The following is a 17,870-nucleotide window of genomic DNA, read 5'->3' as shown; positions in this document are numbered from 1 at the left end:
TAATTATGCTTCACTTGACATCAAATGACTGGTCTCACTTGAGCCTTGAGTAGGTACATTTGTACACAATAGTGGCGACAGGGTAACGCCCACATGTCACTTCCAATAGTTTTTTCTGTTCCGTGTATAACCTAACCTAACCACTATTGGTTTAATATTCAAAATATGGAACTAACACCAAACGTGACTGACTGTTTATGACTTGTTAATAAAAAATCGGTTACTGCAACAATAGATTACCTCATTTTCATTTTCTAGTTAGATGCTGTTGGATGCGATTATTAATTATGACAGTAATCACGACCATCATGTTCACAAAACATCCTTAAACAAACAATGAATTCAAGCTCTAAAGGTTAATGCATCGAATACAGTTTATTATTCGTGAATTTTATGAAATACTAGCTGACCCAGCAAACGTTGTATTGCCGATATTAAAATCGCGATATAAAAGTAACTGTTGATCGTAGATGGGTGAAAATTTGAAGTTGTATGTATTTTTTAATGCTGACTCTAATCTAAAGTTAAAAAAAAAAAAAAAATAAAAAAATTTGGCGAGGACCACCCTTAACATTTAGGGGGATGAAAAATAGATGTTGTCCGATTCTCAGACCTACCCAATATGCACTCAAAACTTCATGAGAATCGGTCAAGCCATTTCGAAGGAGTTTAACTACAAACACCGCGACATGAGAATTTTATACATTAGATTAGATAATATTTAAACAATATTGGATGCAGCACCTCACAAACTTATATGTTATTTATACATATATATACAAACATACAAACTACATTACAGCAATTGCAAAATACTATATTTGATTGAAAAGAGTGGCCGTTGAGTTTCTTGTATGTTCTTCTTACGAGCACTAATTTATCCGAATGAAATAGATTCAGTAATTTAAAAGAAATATTTATAGTGACTCCTCAATAAAAGCGCTTAGTTCAAGCCTAATTGAATAAAGGTTGTTTGACTTTGACTTTAGATATATTATTCTTACCTCTCGCGAGCTTTGTTATTTCTATATCACTGACCTGTATAAATACCATTGGACAGGCTGTTCCATATGTTTGACATCAATTTTTTGTGCCTATTTGAAGCGCCACTCGCGAGCTTCCAGAGAACTAATTTTGATGTATAATACAAATGGCCGCGAAGGAACAACAATACTCTGAAGTATTTTTGCATTTTTAATAATTAATTTCGTCCGTTTTCCGTGTTATAGATACTTCAAGAATCAACGTAATAAAGTACACATTTTTTTTGTATCTAGTTTCCCACCATCTATCGATGTTTGCTGAGGTTGTCATCACTAATAATTATAATAATAATAAACTTTATTTCACAAAACAGAGGTTAACAACACTTAAATATATATGTACTACGTCTTAAAAATTAACTTATCTTAAATAAAATATAGTTTTGAATTGAATACACTTATAAAATACACTTTTTAGTTTTAGTACCGCAGACTCCCTACATGGCCAACAGCGACAAAATTGCGAATATCAAAAAGGCAGTAGTATAGTATAGTAGAGGTCAGTGTTCTATATGCTTGTATATTGTAGTCTATGGTATACTTTAATTCCTCTGCGAATCTGTCAATTGTCTCTCATTTATTATAAATTGTTCTGATGTTCTCTAAACAAGCAAAATTCACAAGTATATAAATGTAGATTGTAGCTTATCACATAACAAAACATGTTTAAGTAAAATTTGGAATGTTATACAATTAAATTATGGAGTTACAATCTACTAAACTTTAATGGGAAATGTAGTAAGTTAATATTAAATTCTTCAATCAACTAATTCAAAAATCTTAAATGATAAAAAAACATTTGATTTTCAAAATGATTTTCTTTGGAAATATTCCTATATTTGCAGTAACGGTGACTTAATGTGATAGAAGCAATAACAAAATATGTAATACCTACTATTATTACTGGTAACTTTTTGTGGTACTCGTGTGGTAACTGTTGTGTTCATCTGCAGTACTGCCACCACACATATTTCTGTAGCATCAGTATAACTTACTGTATGTGCAGTGTTCGTCCGGGGCAGTACTGCCGCAACACCTATTTCTGTAGTAGCAGTATAACTAAGTACACCATATGCAGTGTAGGGTACTTCTTGCATTCATCCAGTCCTCATCAAAATACAGAATACGAGATATAGAAGCCCCTGTAAAAAAAAGTTTAATAGTGTAAAGCGGAGGAGCTCCAAATTTTAATATATCGATAGATACTAGATAGTAGTGTCTCACAACGAATTACACAGTCTGGCGGTAGACGAAAGCTTGCCGTCTGCGGAGTGCCGATAAGGTTGTCCTTGAACTTTATACAATACAGCGAAAACGATTCTAAGTTCTCGCTGACTAAATTCTCTTTTTGCACTGGCACACTTTCTCATTGCGTGGAGTTATCTTCAAAGCGCGGTCGAAACACAACTGAACGAAAGCTCTACCTAGTACGCCCGAATACTCTGCCAGTTACACTTCGGATAATTTTTAAATTATATATAAATATTTTTGTCAATGGTTAACGAACAGAAGTGAATGTATGTGTAACACACGCAGTGTTTACCGAAAGCAAGTCAAAGAATTGAATTTCATTAGTATTTGAAAAAAACGATCACGTATGGTTGTGGAAATAATTTAATTTAATCTTTAGCCTGGTTCACGAGGACACGGCCATCACTATGGAGGCCAATATGGACAGGGAGGGAACACGCCTTACGGGCCCTACGCCCAAGGTTGGTTTATATTTTTTAATCGGTTTGTTTTGGCTATGTGTTCTAGTATAGTCGGGTTATAAAAAGTGACCACTAAATTGTACATTGTTCAACAAGAGGTGATCTTTGCGATACCTACAAGGGTGTAATTTACAGACACGAGGCGAGGCTAAGCTCTTCAATACATTCGGTTGTGGAAACACACTCGCGAGTGAAAATAAAAATAAGTATAAATTTTTAATATAAATAGAATGGGACAGCTATTTGGTGTCTTTCATGAATTTGCGTAATTTTATTCTGCTCGTATATTTGTACGTAATAAATGATGAACTATTAATATTATGTTAATGAGCTTTCTGAGAACGTGCAGTATAAAATATAATTCTCACTACCCTCATCTTGGCGAAGTGACAGCTAACGGCTTCTGCAGTCGTCCAGTTACTAACTTACTACTACGATAACGAGTAGTCTGCACTTGACCGCCGTCGTGAAAAGACGTGCTATCATTTGACAGATTGCATTTTCAAAAATCCCGTCTGGGCGTTGCTGCTATGCGCTTATATAAAAAAGTATGTGTGTTCTTATGTATGCGTGCAAGGAGTTATAACTTATTTTTATATTGTTTGTGTAGTTATATTGGTAAAAGTAGAGTCATTTTGAAGATGTTTTGAAATACATACCCACTCTTTTTTACAACAAAATACATCTGTAAGATGATCTACTTTTTGAAGGACATTTTTTTCTTATAGGACCTGGACATGATGTCCCCCCAACAGCCAACGTGACCCCCCCAACAGCCAACGTGACCCCTCCACCCGTAGGAGGAGGACAGGTATGATTTCCCCTTTACTAAACTATTAACACGTCCATCAACTTGGAACAAAATAAAATTTATATTTTTTAATCCCAAAAGTTATCACCACTTAAAAAAAAATTATCAAACCGCATTTCAAGTCAATTTTCTAATATGCAATTATTGGGGTTGAGCAGATTATCAACTGTAAAGTAGATCCTGTAGATGGAGCCACAACTTGAGAGTGGAGCAAGATATACCAAGATTAACGAACCATGCGTCACTCGGGCGGTTGGCTCAGTAAGTAACAGCGCTCGGACGGAACCCATGTGTAATAATAAGCTTCCAAACCATTTACCAGTGGGACTTCTTTGTACAGGATGCCGGCTAGAGTAAGAGTACCTACCACAAATGTGAAAGGATTATTGTGTTTCGGTCTGCGAAGGACGCCGTAGCTAGTGAAATTACTGGGCAAATGAGACTTAACATCAACATCTTATGTCTCAAGGTGACGTGCGCAGTTGTAGTGCGCTCAGTTTTTTGGGTTCTTCAAGAATCCTGAGCGGCACTGCTTTGTAATGGGCAGGACGTATCAATTACCATCAGCTGGATGTCAATCATCATTAGCTAGTTTCCAGCATTCTGTCTTTTGTTAATACTGTATGATGAGAACGTTAAGTTAAGTTTTAATACTATTTATTAAGAGTTTCTTTCAACATCTGCTATACTATAATAATAAAATTTCTCAAATTCTTAAGTTTTAAAAATGTTGTTTGTAATACATTTATTTTTGTACACTTTGGGGCACGTCTTGTCCATCTCCTTTGATACGGGACTCGGACCCCCACAACAGCGACTTGAACGAACATATCAAGATTTACGGATGGTGCGTCATACGACAGGCTCTGTTTCGAATAACGCATCGTCTATAAATTTTGATACAAATAAAATTTGTATAGTTAATAATTAAAATGTGTTTTATGATGATACAGGCCCCAGGCTATCAAACTGGACATGGCTATGGCGGTCAGGGCTATCCCAGTCAAGGTTATCCAGGTCAGGGCTATCCTCCTCAAGGCCATCCTGGTCAAGGATATCCTGGACAGGGCTACCCCGGACAAGGACCACCTGGCGGCGGTATTATGCAAGGTATATATATATATTATTTCAAGTTATTGCACATTTAAACCATGTTTATTTGTAGTGTAGGGGTGAAATGCCTAGTAGGTATTGTATTATCCTTCCTTCAAGCCGATTGGTCATCGTGGAGGAAAATGACCAACACCCTCTAAATTCTAATTGTAACTTCACAGTTAACTACCCTTCTCAAAAAGACAAACATAATATATACATATCAACATTAAATGTACGATCTATTAGCTCACCAGAAAGGTTACTTGAATTTGAAAAAGCACTCGACGATATTAAATGGGACATAATAGGTTTAAGCGAAATGCGAAGAATGGGAGAGTGTATTGAAGAATATGACAACTACCTTCTATATCATAACGGAGAAACACCAGGCCTTTACGGAGTTGGTTTTCTATTAAAAAAATATCTGTCATCAAAAGTAGAAGAAATAATTGGTATATCCGAAAGAATAGCAATCTTAAACATTAAATTACCAACATCAGTAAAAGATGAATCATGGACAATCGTAGAAGTATATGCTCCCACTGAACCTACAAATAAGAAAGAACGTTTGAAAGTTGAAGAATTTTTCGAAACATTACAATCGATCAACCATTATATGAAAAAGAACGTTATAGTTATGGGTGATTTTAATGGCAAAATAGGACAGCGTAAGCCCGGCGAAGAGCACATAATAGGCAATTCCAGTTATGGTATACGCAGTAAAAATGGTAATAAAATTATCAGTTATGCCTTACAAAATAAACTAACAATTCTCAACAGTCAATACAAAAGAAAACCTAATAAAAAATGGACCTGGGTGTCACCTAATGGAAATTATAAGACCGAAATTGATTTTATTATGACAAATAAAGCGAGATGTTTTTCTAATACACATGTTTTGAACAATTTTAATTTTAATACCGACCATAGAATGGTAAGAGCTTCACTAAAAAAAGTACCAGCCAAAAAGTCGAGAAGAAATTATAGAAACACCAAGCCAATACCTATAACAGAGGATTACAAAAAACTACAAAATAATCTGTCCATAGCTTTAAACCAGGAAGACAAAAACTATGAGGATATAGAAGAACAATATAATTTATTAATAACTAACCTAATAAGGGAAACAGTAAAATGTAAACCAGAAGCAAAGACTCTATCAGATGAAAGTGAGAAATTGATAGAACAAAGAAAACAGTTGATTTCAAAAAAGGATAAGGCCACTAAAACTAAAATTGCAGAATTAAGTAAAAAAATAAGATCTCAAATACGCAAAGATATAACTCAGAAAAGAAATAAAACTATACAAGATCACATTACCAAAACTGGAGGAGTAAGAAAAGCACTAAAAAAACTGATGAACAAAAAGGATTGGATGATTAATCTCAAGAATAAAACAAATAGAATAACTAGGAATAGGGAAGAAATAATAAGAACTGCAGCCGAGTTCTATCGTGATCTGTACAAAAGTTCTAAAAATTATCGAAACTTAGCGGAAAATGTAAAAGACAATGAATATGATGTTATTACAGACAAAGATCCTCTACCGGAGATCCTTCTTAGTGAAACTGTTTCAGCAATCAAATCACAGAAAAACGACAAAGCACCAGGACCTGACCAAATATCAAATGAGATGCTCAAAGCCACCTTACCTATAATAGCACCCAAGCTCACTGTACTATTTAATCAAATCCTGAAAACTGAAAGCATTCCGGCAGACTGGACTAAATCAACTATAGTATTAATTTATAAAAAAGGTGACAAAAACGATATTGGAAACTATAGACCGATAAGTTTGATGGCAAACATATATAAAATTTTCTCCAAGATATTACTATCAAGAATCTCTAAGGTATTAGACGAGAACCAACCCAAAGAGCAAGCAGGCTTCAGGACAAAATTCTCGACTGTAGACCATATACACACGGTAAAACAAATATTAGAAAAATTTAAAGAGTACAACTGTGTATATTATCTAGGTTTTGTCGACTACAACAAAGCTTTTGACTCGCTAGAACATGATGCAATTTGGAACTCTCTTAAAGTTCAAGGAGTTCATGGAAAAATAATAAATATTTTAAAGAATATATACTCCAAAAGCACAGCTCGAATAAAATTGGATAAGGCCAGCAGCGAGTTCCCAATAGAAAGAGGAGTCAGACAGGGAGATCCTATATCTCCCAAACTATTCTCAGCAGTATTAGAAATGATATTCAGAAATCTTGAATGGGAAAGTGAGGGACTTAATATAAATGGGGAAAAACTAAACCATCTACGATTTGCGGACGATATAGTACTATTTTCTGAGTCTTCAAAGAAACTAGAGCATATGCTACAACGATTGTCAGAGGAAAGTGTTAAAGTAGGCCTCACAATGAACGTAAACAAAACTAAAATAATGACAAACTCTAATAAAAAAGAAATTAAAGTAGATGGTAAAACGGTTGAATATGTAGACGAATACGTTTACCTGGGGCATTTATTATCAATCAAAGACTGTATGACAAAAGAAATCGATAGAAGGGTCACGAACTCCTGGAAAAGATATTGGTCGCTCAGCGAAGTGATGAAGAACAAGCATATTCTCATTTAGGACAAAAGAAAGGTTTTTAATGCTTGCATACTACCATGTTTAACTTATGGATCACAAACATGGGCCCTAACCGAGAAAAATCTCACAACTCTAAAAACTTGCCAAAATTCTATGGAAAGAAGCGTCCTAGGTGTTAGATTGAGAGACAGAATGAAGCTGCAGGACATAAAAGAAAAAATAAAATTTAAAAATGTAAGCAAAATTATTAAACAGCAAAAATGGCGATGGACAGGCCATATGATCAGAGACAATTCTGGAAAATGGACGAAAAAAGTGACGGAGTGGTACCCCAGAAACGGAAAAAGAAAAAGAGGCAGGCAATCCAAAAGATGGGAGGACGACATCCGAAACTTGGTCGGAAGCATGTGGACTCGTCTAGCCAGAGATAATCGAATTGGAAAAATTTAGAGGAGGCCTATGTCGAGGGACACGCAGCAAGAAAAGTTTTTAATAATTAAGTTATGCAATATAATTAAATGTAAAGTAGTTGCTGCAATAAAGGCTATTTTATTTATTTTTTTATTGTATTATCCAAATGTTTTGAGTTTTCTTTAGTGTTAGTTCCGACAATATTTGTCTTTAAACAATTCGACACGTGTTTCGCCTCTACAAGAGGCATCCTCAAGACATGTTGACTCGCCAAACTCTGGCACGAGTCTCTATGAGTCACAAATATTGGCGGAATTAACACTAAAGAAAACTCAAAACATTTGGATGGTTATGGATTTCCGCAAAGTAACGCCTACTTCAATAAAGGTATGCTATTATTCCAAGAACATACATATAATATTCTGTAAATAAAAATCGCGCCAAGTACACCTTAAACTCTGATACAAAAAATTTTCGTGGGTACAAGATAAACATGTCAGACGTGAAACTTCTTTGGCAAACTAATTTTTAAAGTGTATTTATTATGACGGGTACTCACGATATATATTTTATTGATTTGATACCGATATTTCGATCCAATTGCGTGAATCGTAGTCGCGGTGGAACTGCGATGGCGGCGAGAAACACTTGACACTAATAGTACATAAATCTGTCCATGTGGCGTATCATTCGGCTTTAAGCAAAATATGTTAGGCTATTGAGATTTTTTTGGAATGGTATTTTTGACTGCGCTAATGTGTTTTAATAATTAAAAATAAAATAATGTTGACTTGCTGATATGTCGCTGCCAATACTGTCAAAATAATGATAATTCTGAAGATTTCAGAATGTCAAGCAGCTTTGAAAAGAAAAACGCGGGAAACGTTATACGTCATAGGCCATTTGTAAACATTTTGCGTATTCGTGGGTTATTATCAGGTATAAATTTATATCAAGTTTATCTCTAAGGACATTAATATCAAGAACTTATACTTCGCTGTACATATATAAAAAAGAATATAAAAAAAAACTATTATACAATTATTAAAATTGTTATAAATATAAAAATTTGGCAGTTGTAGAGATTCCCGATAGAATTGAAAAATTAGAAGTATCAGTATTAACATTTGAAATTTCATAATATTTAAAAATAATTAAATTATTAAATTAAATTTATTTTTAAAACTTGTTTTCAATATAACATATTAATCAAATACAAACACTATTTCAATAATGCACAGTATTATGTAGTTTATATACATTGAACTGTTCACTAATCCATTCAATTTCTCTGATATACCTGCCAAAATATTTGAATCTTTTGTCTGTTCCCAAATCTCATGGGAAACTAAACATTTAATAAGTGAAAAACAACATGGTTTCGTTAAAAAACGATCAACCCTTACAAATTTGATGTGTTTTACTGATTCTGCTATAACTGAAATGAGCAATGATAAGGAGGTTGACGCTGTGTATACAGATTTTAATAAGGCGTTTGACAAAGTCGACCACACCCTGCTAATAAACAAGCTAAGAGATGCATACTGCTTCTCAGAAAGTGTATTGGTATGGTTAGAATCATATTTAGCTCATCGACCACAAGTAGTTAAAATAAGTGGGTATCAATCTAGAGAATTTCAACAAACATCTGGTGTTCCTCAAGGCTCTAATTTGGGACCATTATTGTTTACACTGTTTATAAACGATATTTCCAAAAGTATTCAAGAATCAAATTACGAGTTATATGCAGATGACTTAAAAATATATCGTACAGTTACTTGTTCAGAGGATCAAACGAAACTACAGAATGATATCCATCGTGTAATGTTATGGTGTAAAAATAATTTGATGGAACTCAATGCGTCCAAATGTCATTTTATAAAATTTTCTAGGAAACGAAAGAAATTGGAGAGTAAATATCATATTGATGGCATACAAATAAATCAAATAAACCATATCAATGATTTGGGTGTCATTTTAGACGAGGAGTTGAGATTTGATAAACATATTGACAAAATAGCTCACAAAAGTTTTAAAATGCTTGGGTTTTTCTTACGTAACACCAAGGCTTTTACATCAATTCCTACGCTTAAAATACTATACTATTCCCTTGTAAGATCTCAGGTTGAATACAATTCGGTAGTTTGGTGCCCCTATTACAAAACGTACATCACTAGGATTGAGTCAGTTCAAAAGAAATTTATATCCAAATTGAGTTATGTCACTAATAATTACACTATTATAAGTTACAAAGACAAATTTAAATTTTTCAATATGAAAACCTTAGAATTGCGAAGAAATGCGTCACAAATTCTTTTCTTATATAAATTATTAAATAATCAATTAGACTGTCCATTACTTCTATCTAAGATTGGATTATGTGTACCACCTTATCCTTGTCGTATTAGTACATATCTGCCAGTACATGTACGATTTTTCAGAAACAATTATGGCTCAAATTCACCTATCCAACTTATCTCAAAATTATATAACAGTAAATTCCATAGTAATAGTAGTATAGATATAAATTTTAATACATTTGGAATTTTAAAAAATACGCTTTTGAACCCTTATAATTTGGAAGTATAAAATTATAGTTTTGAGTAATAGTAAACACATATTGTAGTAGTATTACTTAACTTACAATAATAAATGAAGGCAACGCTGTGCATACCTATAAGTTAGATATACAAATATAAATATAAGAAATTTTATATTATAAGTAGTCATAATATTAATTGTGTGTCTAGTTGGTAAGCCTTTTCTAATAAATAAATAAATACCTACACAGCACTAAATGTTGCACAATACGTCAGCTGTATAGCTACAGATATACTGCTATAAGCATTTCAATGACGGGATTTCACCCATCCAAAACGCGTCTATATATTTATATTAATTTTTTAAATAGTAATTTATCGCGTACGCCAGACATGAGCATGTCGGTCACGCGAACCCATAAGATTTTTCCCCAACCAAAGAAGTTTTGGCTTCAAAAATTATTACCAATGTAATAATGACAATGGCAATGACAATTATAAGCTTTGATTATATCAAAATTGAACTCTTTTTTTTTATTTTCAACAGGCATGAGTCATATGGCGTGCTGCGCTGCGTTGATGGGCTGCATGACGTTTCTTATGACGTCCTGCTGCAAGGTTGATGGCGTTTACATTATTATTAGATAGATGGCGTTAATATTAAATAGTTGATACCCGCCACGTCGTCCGCGTACAAACAAGACTGAGCACGTAGTAGAGTCATTTCAATTGCCAGTGGGAAGCTCCTTTGCACAGGATGCCGGCTAGATAATGGGTACCACAACGGCGCCTATTTCTGCCGTGAAACAGTAATGTGTAAGTATTAATGTGTTTCGCTCTGAAGGGCGCCGTAGCTAGTGAAATTACTGGGCAAATGAGACTTAACATCTTATGTCTCAAGGTGACGAGCGCAATTGTAGTGCCGCTCAGAAAATTTGTGTTTTTCAATAATCTTAATCGGCACTGCAATGTAATGGGTGGTGCGAATCAAATACTTATTTTATATTATATAAAAAAAAAACCTATACTTACTAAAACAATAGCTATATTATATCAAGCACTAAAAAATAAAGTAAGAAATGCGAATTTTTATACAATCTAATTAATAAATCAAATTCTAGATAAAATAATTATTGGTATCTTTGGAATTGGTGTGCCCTCCGCGGCCCCGTTCTCGCCTGTCGCCTTGTTGCGTCGCACGTGCGACACAAGCACATCTAACCTATAACTATGTATGTAGTTACAGACCTACTTTTGCAGAAACCGACTTGAATCAAATATCCAGATAGTATAAAAAAGATTCGGCTGAGTATCGTTAATTTGCTCCTAAGAATTGAGGAGTTCATTACATTGTCATGGATCCCATAGTCAGAACCTCACCAAACTCTCATCAAACTACCATTAAAGAACATCCTTTTCAATGAAAAAATAATAATCGAAATCGGTTGGAGTCATATAGAGATATTCGTCTATTTGTTCCATATTTAATGCAAATTTAAGACTTTTATGGGTTTCTCACGGATGCCATTGTCAGATCTGGACCAAATTGGGACCACACGAGCAGCATCAGCTTTCAAACGAAAAAATAATCATCTAAATCACTTCACTGGTTCACCCAGTCGAAAGTTCTGAGGTAACAAACATAAAAAAGAAATACTGTCGAATTGAGAACCTCCTCCCTTTTTGAAGTGAATTTTTTACGATGTTTGAAGTGTCATATTTTCTTACATCGTTAGTTGATTGGAAAAAAAAAGAAAACGTAGGGACATAGCTTTAGCATACCTAGATCTTGTGACAAAAAATCATTGCTCTATTAGCATTATCCACGGAGCAAAAGGGGAATACGTTTGTATATAATATTGCTATTTATAACCTAGGTCCTAAAGAATCATTGAGAGCAAAATTCAAAGAAATGACTGTTGCTTCTCAATATATTATTGATAATGTAATGTATGTTCATCGGAACATAAGTGAATTTGCTAGAAATTGTCATAATTATAATGTAAACACCAGGAACATATATAAGCTTATAATGCCTACTACTTGGTTAAGTCGAGTTAGTAACTCTTTTGTGGGGCGATGTATATGCTTTTACAACAAGATCCCAGATTCAAAACAAAATTATTACGTTATTCAAAAGAATTGTTAAGAAACGTTTGTGTGGTAAAGGTTACTTTAACATAAATGACATTCTTAATTAGGTAATTCTGATTTTGAATTTACCATAGATTGGGAATGGAGCGGTCCTCAGGTTATCAAATAATATGTCTAATTGTACAATATTACTTTGTAAACATATTTTTTTATGAAAAAGAAAAGCCCGCTGAGTTAGTTGCGCCAATTTTTCTCATGCATTCATTTTGGAATGGGTGGTAGGTAGGTTTTGACTTTCAATAAATGACACCTCCTATTTTGAATAAAAATATTTGAATTTGAATATAGAATAACGCAGCTAGCGTCCCCTCTTAACGAGGATCTTGCAAGTCGCGGAGAACACCTGTAATTAAAATATAATTAAACACTTATCGGTCAAAAAACAATCGTAAAAATAAAATGAGAACCAATTCCTGTTGGGAATCAGTTGAAAACAATCGTGGCCTGTTAAGTTCAACTGTAGCGACATTGTCGATTAATACTCAAATTGTCTGAACATTAATAATTTATTTTACGGCTAACTGGCCTTCAGCTATTGCCGATCGATAAATCAATATAAATGCACTCGGAATAATATACTTGGCCACTTCATTAAACTTGTATTAGGTCGGAAACATAATGAAGTACCAATAAAAGAGATTTTTTTTTTATTTCATTTTACCACTAGACTAAATACAAAAAATACGGGTAGCACTCCGCGAGTGCCGAGTAATTGATACGCCCTGCCCATTACAATAAATTGCCGCTAAGGATTCTTGAAAAACCCAAATATTCTGAGCGGCACTACAATTGCGCTCGTCACCTTGAGACATAAGATGTTAAGTCTCGTTTGCACAGTAATTTCGCTAGCTACAGCGGCCTTCAGACCAAAACATAATAATGCTTACACAATATTACTGCTTCACGTTAGAAATAGGCGCCGTTGTGTTACCCATAATCTAGCGGGCATACTGTGCACAGGAGCCTCCCACTGGTGCTACTTAACGAAAGTTTATTAATGTTTTGCAAATATGGAATAAACAGTAGCCTAAATTGATGAACTCGATGTTCCTTCACTGTTTGGTATTGTCTTACATAGAAATTTACGGTAAATGATTGAATCATAAAGGTTCATAAAGTTATTGTTTCAGTGTCAGGGTGTTGGAATTGGTGATGGTGAAGTGGGTGGTGGAATCGGGAATGACGGACATGGGGGCCCGATCCCAGGTCAAACTCAAGTGGTGCCTCCTGGTGAAGTGGGTGGCGGTGGTACTGGAGGGGGTGGAATCGGGAATGACATCCTTGGGGGCCTAATTCCAGGTCAAACTCAAGTGACACCTCCTCAACTAGGACCTGCATCAGAAGATATAGACCACGATTCACATTAAGTTGACTGTTCACAAACATTTATTCACGCAAAAAAATTACAGACGCTGTATGATTTAAGCCTTTGTCTCCCAAGTATTAAGATTATTCAGCGCTTAAAATGTATGTGCTATGTATCTATATACTATGGTAACTTTGAATAAAGTAGTGAAAATCAATTATAAAATTATTACATGTAAACTTTTTGCTGTTTAAACATCGTAACTGCGTAGGACGGATCCCCGTGTTTACAATATTTAAACAGCAAAAAGTTATAGTCCATATACTTTGCGCCAAACAAAATACACTGAAGTTAGCCGCAGTTAAAATATTATACAACTCGATGGGTCAAAGTATGTACAATTCCGCTACGCTTGAATATATAGAAGGCAGGTTAAAGATTCAGTAAATTATATAGTTTGGCCTGCGAGAGTTGGCGGGATAATGGCGGCAAAATTTAAATAATTTAAATTCTTTGTGTAGCACGGCACGATACGACATAGATATGTTCATCAAAAGCGCGTACACCTTCCTTAAAGGCTGGCAACGCTCCTGTGATTCCTCTGGCTTGCAAGAGAATGTGGGCGGCGGTGATCACCTAACACCAGGTGACCCGTACGCTCGCATGTCGTTCCTCTTTCATAAAAAAACAGAGGGATGAAAATTAAAAAAGCATAAATTTTAATGCCTCAACTACCCTTACTCAATTACCCTTACTAGGTATGTTGTTAATATTTTAAATTTAGGTTGTATATAATACTTAGGATATAAATGATATTTAGATAAAAAGTTACCCCCACTCGCCCCTTGTCATACAATGTCACACTTTGTCGATCCCCTCCTTCCCCTTTAACGTTGTGACGTAAGTTATTAGTCCTTAGGGCTATATGTCACCAGGACACCACGGCGGCGCAACCAGTCACCGCTACCAACAAAATGTATGCAGCTCCATAGAGAGTTGCCCATCTCGTGTCTGTTTGGTTGCGCAACCAGCTCGGACGCGTCATGACTGTGGTGTCAGTATGGTGTCTAGTTTGGTAGCTTACGGACATCAGTGGCGCAACCAGTCGCCGCTACCAACAAAATGTATTCAGCTCTATAGAGAGTTACTCATCTGGTGTCTGTTTGGTTGCGCAACCAATTGGTGACGCGACCCGCTCGGACCTTTCATGACTGTGGTGTCAGTATGGTGTCTTGTTTGGTAGCTTACGGACATCAGTGGTGCAACCAGTCGCTGCTACCAACAAAATGTATTCAGCTCTATAGAGAGTTACTCATTTGGTGTCCGTTTGGTTGCGCAAACAATTGGTGGCGCGACGAGCTTGGATGCGACATGACTCTAGTGTCAGTATGGTGTCTAGTTTGGCAGCTTACGGAGACCGTGGTGTCCCGGTGCAATGAAGCCCTAAGTTCTAAGAACGAGAATCAAGTACCGAGTATACTCCTTATATATCATTCTCCCGCTTTATAAAGGTTAAATAAACGTTATATCACGGTTTTTTCCGTTGCCGACTCATAGCTAGGAGCACAGTTTGGTATACATATTTGCTTAACAACACCGTACGCTCCGCTTCCGTACCGAAACCTTACGCTTACTGTACGTATTGTATTTGTAAATCTTAACCGATAATAAATATTTATTCACAATCTGTTCATGTTATTTTATTTGATATCTAGTTGCTTTTTATTTATTTATTCGGAAACCCAAGAATCGCATGCTAATACATAAACTACTTACAAATAATGAAAAAAATATAACCGTCATGATAGCTTTTGCTTATAAATGTGCTATCATTAAGATTTTAGAACAATAGTTTACACAGCAATAAATAATAATAATAATAAACAGAATTATCCTTTTCGCTTATAATTAAAATTTGTGTATTAAATTCGTTTGAATTCAAAATTAAATACTTAATTACTTTTAAATTTTTTTTAGATATTACTTTTTTGGAAAGTCGCGAGCAGTAAAAATCAATAATTTGTCGTATTTCTAATGTTCTTAATTTATTAATGCATTAATTACAATTCAGTGTGCGTAATTTGTCAAGAAAAATTTGTTATGAGAAAATGAACGAATGCCCAATATTTATTCAATTAAATATTAGAAATAGAATTGTCATGAACCAAAATGAACAAAACAGGTTTATGGTAAAAATACAATAATAAGCACGTACTTCACAAAAATATCAAAACCAAATGGTCGTACTAAACAACCGCGATATTAATTCTAAATTATTGTCCTTGATGTTGCATTAGACCAAGTGCCAACTTTCGTTAGCCAGACTATTCTAAGGGTATGTTCCGATATGCACTGCGACCACTGTACAGTGTGACGTCAATTTAGTGTAACGTGAAGCCGTTCCTTTATAGCCAGTTATACTGGTTACTATTTGAAACGCAACGCAATCCTGTATACTGTCAGCCGCATTTTTTGAGGCAGCATTCAAATGAGTGTATTAAAGTTTTCTAGTTCATTAAAATAACTTTTGTTGGAGTACTGTCAAATTAAAAATATTTTAAAGAATATTTTAGGCACTCGAGTGGTTTTGACTGATCACGTGATCAAAGTACTGCGAGTACCTTACCTCGAAAACGCCAGTGCTCACAGTAGAATATGGCGGCGATTTATAACGTCATATATTTCCCTAGGGTACTGCGGCAGTATACTAGCAGTCCATACATAGGCTGAACTAAAAGTATCGGGAATGGAATATTTCCACTGTTCCTGTCATATTAAAATCTTTTTAATTGAAAACTCCTTGGTTTTAAAAATCGAATGCCATTTATTTACTTATAAAAAGATTCTCGGTCTTGTCACAAGGTCATGTCAAACTTGTTTAGTCGTTGAGAAAATGGAATTGACTCGAGAAAATTCTAGAGCGATGATTTATTATGACTTTCGAAGTGGTTTAACACAAAAACAGTGTGTTGACCGGACGATTTCTGCATTTGGTAATGAAACGCCATCCAAAACCACAATTTATCGCTGGTTTGGACGTGTCAAGCTCAGTGATGATCCCCGTGAAGGTCGTCCAAAAACTGCAGTCACCAAAGAAAACGTTGATGCTGTGCAAAGCTGATTGAGGAAGATCGACTTGTGACATACCGCGAAATTCAGACAACTTTAGACATTGCCACGAGTCAAATACAAATATCCAAATATCTTGCATGAACAATTAGGTGTAAAAAAGTTGTTGTCCCGATGGATACATTTGCTCTGTGAAGAACAAAAAGCGGCTTGCGTTACTTGGTGCGTCAGAACTCTCGAAAGAATCCACTCAGGATCCTCAAATGCTGTATACAACATCGTATCAGGTGACGAATCCTGGATATACGCGTACGAACCCGAAACAAAAAAACCAGTCACGAGTTTGGGTGTTCGAAAATGAATTAAAGCCAACAAAAATTGTTCGTTCACGGAGTGCTGCAAAATAATTGGTGGCCACGTTTGTCTCCAAAACCGGCCATGTTGCGACTATGCCTCTTGAGGGACGAAGAACGGTTAATGCAGAATGGTATGCTAGCATTTGTTTGCACAGGTCGTTACTGAACTCCGTAAAGAGAACTGCAACCGCCGCATCATCCTCCATCACGACGTTCTCACACCGCGCACAGAATAAAAGAGTTTTTAGAGCAAGAAAACCTAGAATTATTAGACCATCCGCCGTACAGCCCCGACCTAAGCCCTAATGATTTCTATACTTTCCCTAAAATAAAGAATAAATTGTGTGGTCAGAGATTTTCATCACCTGAAGAAGCTGTGGACGCCTACAAAATGGCCATTTTGGAGACCCCAACTATCGAATGGAATGGTTGCTTGAATGATTGGTTCCATCGTATGGGAAAATGTGTCAAATTTCGCGGAGAATACTTCGAAAAGCAATAAATACATTTTTAAATAGTTATGTTGTGTCACTTCCATGATTCCCGAAATTTTCAGTGCAACCCTCGTATAAAAGGAACGAATTTTTCTACAGTGATAGCACTGTGCAGTACTCGCAGTGCATATCGGAACATACCCTTAATAACACGACTATAATTATTGATTTTATTAATTTATTTTGGCAATGGCTACCGACCCCATGCAAGCAGTGCTGAATTTCAATTTATAACTTCTGTACGTAAATCAAAGGTCTTCATTCCGAATAGAACTAGTTTTTGTAGTGATAACTTCTTATTGGAGAATAAACCGCTTCGTAACGAAAC

General features: G+C 35.2%; 1 long non-coding RNA gene across 1 annotated transcript; it reads left to right on the top strand.

Moving 5' to 3' along the window:
• The first annotated feature begins 1,637 nt into the window (after nt 1–1,637).
• Nucleotides 1,638–15,312, top strand: LOC126973340 (uncharacterized). The gene is made up of 6 exons (XR_007731335.1): nt 1,638–1,781; nt 2,674–2,755; nt 3,484–3,566; nt 4,520–4,676; nt 10,711–10,781; nt 13,448–15,312. It is a non-coding gene; the product is annotated as an uncharacterized LOC126973340 (long non-coding RNA).
• Nucleotides 15,313–17,870: the final 2,558 nt, after the last annotated feature.

Source organism: Leptidea sinapis, chromosome 29 (genome assembly GCF_905404315.1).
Source record: "Leptidea sinapis chromosome 29, ilLepSina1.1, whole genome shotgun sequence".
In the NCBI taxonomy this organism is placed as follows: Eukaryota; Metazoa; Arthropoda; class Insecta; order Lepidoptera; family Pieridae; genus Leptidea; species Leptidea sinapis.
The sequence above is the reverse complement of the archived record's forward strand: the minus strand, read 5'-3'. Positions and strand labels throughout refer to the sequence as shown.